The following is a 4,504-nucleotide window of genomic DNA, read 5'->3' as shown; positions in this document are numbered from 1 at the left end:
ATAGTTGGACTGCACATATTATATTTATGTGTATAAGTATGCGGTGGATTTCCGAGCGCAACACGTGGAAGTGGAAGTCTCTTCTTTTTGAGGGTGACGCGGAGATTCGAACCCATGATCTTTTGGGTGGCTCTGATACCAAATTAAAGTATGTGCTCCATCTCAACTAAAAGCCTAAGCTGATAGTTGGACTGCACATATTATATTTATGCTCACAGTGTTGTTCCACCTTTACGTCCCCGAAAGCTTCCTTGCATATTAAGTGGCACGGATGCACGAATATGGGTTCCATTAGGGCCGTCCCAATAAAAATTGGAGTCCTGTGCAATATATTAATTTGGGCCCCCTTTTCTCAAGTATTTTCTATATATAAATAATAGTTGTTCAATTTAACAAAAAAAAAAAAAGTTGTTCAAAAAATTGTGTAAAAAATTTAGAATATAAATATTATATAAAAAAAATACATCTAAAATTTCATTTAAAAAGTGGCATACGACGTGCAAATTTAGACGCAAAATCATCCACCAAACATTTGATATCAACTTCTTCCAAAATCTCATTTTCAACAGAGATTAAAGCTAATCCATTGAGTCTCTCTTGCAACATACTTGATCGTAAGTAAGATTTCAACAATTTTAACTTTGAAAAACTCCTTTATGTAGAGGCAACAGTAATTGGGATTGTCAATAATATTCGATATGCAATAGTAGCATTTAGAAAACATCTCATCTGTTTCAATGAATTCAATATACTCACTGCTCCTATATTTTCTTCCGATAAAATCCCTCTAAGCAATTTTAACTCAATATACAATTCATTTCCATCAATATCACCTTGTTTATCGCTCTTAAGAGCTGCTTCTAAACAAATGCAACAAGATTTCAAATCCATATCAGTCATTGCTTGTAACTTGTGAGAACTAAACAAAAAACCAAAAGTTCCTTCATATACTTCATATTGCTCAAACCTCTGGGTCAATGAAATTATAGCTTGATCTACAATGTATAAAAAGTAATGAACCCTAAAAGATTTTTCTAGTGATAGTGAAGTGTCATCGGCACTCTCATCAAATTGTCTTTTTTTCTACGAATTTTTCGCTTTTGAGAAAACACTGACTCAATTTCTAATTCAGTGGCAATTTCCTTTGCAATATCCATGGCACTAGAAAAACCATTTTCTCTATAACTCTTGAAGAAAGAAACTAACCATTTAATTTGATTAATAGCAACATCAAGAAGCATATCATTTGTTTGTAATTGCTTGCTAAGTAAATTAACTGCATATAAGATTTCAAACCAAATGATTGTGGCTAGCAAAAATTCAAAGTTACCAAGCTCATTTGTAGCTAAAGATCTTGCCTCACTTTGAATTTTAGAATCACTGTCTGTATCTGCCACTTGAAGTAGGGCTTCTTGAATATCACTGACTTTATATCTAATTGCTTTAACACTTTCCACACGACTTTCCCATCGAGTAGATGACAATGGCTTAAGAGTTAGATTTGTTACATTACTTTTCAAGATATGCCACCTCTTTGTGGAATTAGCAAATATTGTGTAAATACGTTGCACTACTCCAAAGAAATCTCTTGCTTTGCCACAACTATTTGCAACATCACACAAAGTCAAGTTAAGACTATGACTACCACAAGGAGTATAAAATGCTCTACAATTTATATCCAAGAGTCTTTTTTGTACACCTTGATGTCTCCCTCTCATATTTGACCCATTGTCATAACTTTGTCCCCTTACATTATCTATATCAAGATCAAGTGATATCAACACATTTTGTAATACTTCAAAAAGACATTGGCTAGTAGTGTCATTCACAACCAAGAATTCCAAGAAGAACTCTTCTATTTTAATTGGATATGTTGATATATCCACACATCTTAAAATCAAAGACATTTGTTCTTGGTGACTGACATCAGGAGTACAATCTAATATCACTGAAAAATATTTTGCTTCTTTGATTTTTTTATGACCTTTGTTTTAACTGCAGTAGCAAGCATAAGTATGAATTCATTTTGAATCCTATGACCAAGATAATGATAATGAATATCATGATTTCTAGCACGTAAAACATGCTCTTGAATGATAGGATCAAACTCAGCCAACATTTCAATTAGACCCAAAAAATTTCCATTGTTATTCTCATACAACTTCTCACTTGTTCCACGAAATGCCAAGTTATTTTTAGAAAGATACTTCACAACTGCAATAATCCTAAAAAGTACTTTTCTCCAATATTCTTTTTCTTTCAAAAGTTGTTCTTGAGCCACTTTATCAATTGTCTCATTTTTTTGTAATCTAAGACGCAACTCTATCCAAGTTGTCATATTAGTCATATGATCTACACTTGTTTCATGCTCTTTAAGTCTAACACCAAGATGTGTCCAGTCCCTAAAACCTTCATTGACCAAAACACCTTTTTCAATACTTTTTTTTTTTTTTAAATCTTACAACAAAAACAAAACACCTTGTCAAGTTCTTTTGAATATACAAGTCAATCTCGATCGCATTTATCTCCATTTGGCAAATATCTTGTGTAAAATGCTGATGAAAATCTTCTAGAGAATTTATCTTTGGGACCTTTATTTATTGATAAATCTCTTTTAGGACCATCTTTCACAAGAATATCTATTAATTTAGAACCAAGGTCATCCCAATTTCTTGGATCATATATGTCAAATAAAAGCGAATTATTTGGTTTATCACTGCGACCAACATCATCTAAACAACTATCAACATTCTTATTATTTTCATTGTCACAATGATACATATCATCGTTGTGCACACTTTCATTTAAAGTTTTTCCAATCTCACAATCATCTTGATCTTCTATATGAAGATTAGCATCTAACAATTTTTCCTTGGCATCATCTTTTTGCTCATTTATTTGAACTTTTTTTTTTGTAATAAATTTTTCAAGAGCTCTCTTTTGAGATTGAGTTAGTTGCTCAATTCTTCTTTTCTTTTTACGCTTCTCAAACCCAGATGAATATTTTCTAGAAGACATATTTATAAAACCCTAAAGAAAAAAAATTATTTAGAAACTCTATTAACAAATAATTAATCAAGAATTTAATTCTTGATTAAAATCAAATAATCAACCAAAAATTAATATCAAGTACAAAACTTTTGATACTAATCAAACTTCAAACACAGAATGACATATAATAATTAATAATGATAAAGGAATAATTATGAAAGTTGAACCAGAAATCCAGAACCTGTAGTGTAATGTAGTAGTGCTTTACGTTAGTAGTGCAATTCCCCAATTTGATCACTTATATTGATGGCAAAAACACCAAATCACCAACTAGGCTTGCGGCTTGCCGACGGAATTGCGGTGCGTTGAGGAGGGTTGCGTCGGTTAGGGTAATAAAGAATGAGGTCCGAATTTCAAAATTACTCAAATTAGGCTTGCGCTGAATCCACTCATCAACAATATCGTATATATTCTAATTTTTTTTTTAATATGGGGACCCCAATTTTTGGGGGCCCTGTGCGCCGGCCCTGGGTTCCATCTATTACTCCTAGACAATCTTTGAAATATGGATAAAATCGCGGATTGCTAATGACTTTATGAAGAGTTACTTCACCGTCTAGTAATACAATGAGGTTCTTATACAAAGATAAAATGGCTCTCAAAACACTTCTAAAGAAACAGCGAACTGTCTCAATTGACATATAATATCTTGACCCAACTACTCGAAAGCATACATTGTGACCTATTATATGTAAAAATATTAGTACTTGTTCCTTTAACAGTTACAGCTCTAGTTGTGCGTAATAAGTTCTTAGTAGCAAGAAGGTCACACAATTTATAAAAAGAAATTGGTCGCATTTTAATAATGCTAATACATTTGTTATCACCCTCACACAAGATACTATTTGTGTAACTCTCCCGTTTATAGTCTCTATTGACAATGTCATGTTCTATTTGGTTCCTATTTCTAAGTCGTTGCAATAGAAGAACTCTAATAGCTAATATAACACTTGCTGCACCCATAACAGTTACACACACATGATTTCTATCCATCTATAAAAACAAATAAAATAAAATAATATGACAACAAATCTAACAAAACTAGCACATAATCACAAACAATTTGAGACAAACTATGATAGTATACCAATAAGACATTTTAAATATTCACATCCAGTAGCATAGATAGCCTAACATCACAAACATATGCATTTGTAAATTATTACCAGTTCTGATTTCCAAAACCGGTGCGGAACCAGTTTCGCTTTCTAGTTTCCGCATCGAAAACTAGAGCCTTTGGTTTCCGATACGAAAACTAGTGAGGAGAAATTCTCATACTGTGGGTTTTCGTCCCCACAGTCGAAAAAACTATGCATTTTCATATCTGTCAAATTTGAGAAAAAAATCAAAGAAGAGAGTTTGTTGGTGGAGAAACATACCAGATCGCTAAGAAGGCGAAGAACCCAGTTTGTTGATGGAGCTTTGGTAGATATAAACAATCACTATTTTTTTT

General features: G+C 32.5%; 1 pseudogene; it reads right to left on the bottom strand.

Moving 5' to 3' along the window:
* Nucleotides 1-654: 654 nt before the first annotated feature.
* LOC116027094 lies at nt 655-4,272 on the bottom strand (annotated as a pseudogene).
* Nucleotides 4,273-4,504: the final 232 nt, after the last annotated feature.

The sequence above is a fragment of the Ipomoea triloba genome, chromosome 8, assembly GCF_003576645.1.
Source record: "Ipomoea triloba cultivar NCNSP0323 chromosome 8, ASM357664v1".
In the NCBI taxonomy this organism is placed as follows: Eukaryota; Viridiplantae; Streptophyta; class Magnoliopsida; order Solanales; family Convolvulaceae; genus Ipomoea; species Ipomoea triloba.
Note: the sequence above shows the minus strand (reverse complement) of the source record. Positions and strands in the feature narration are given on the sequence as shown.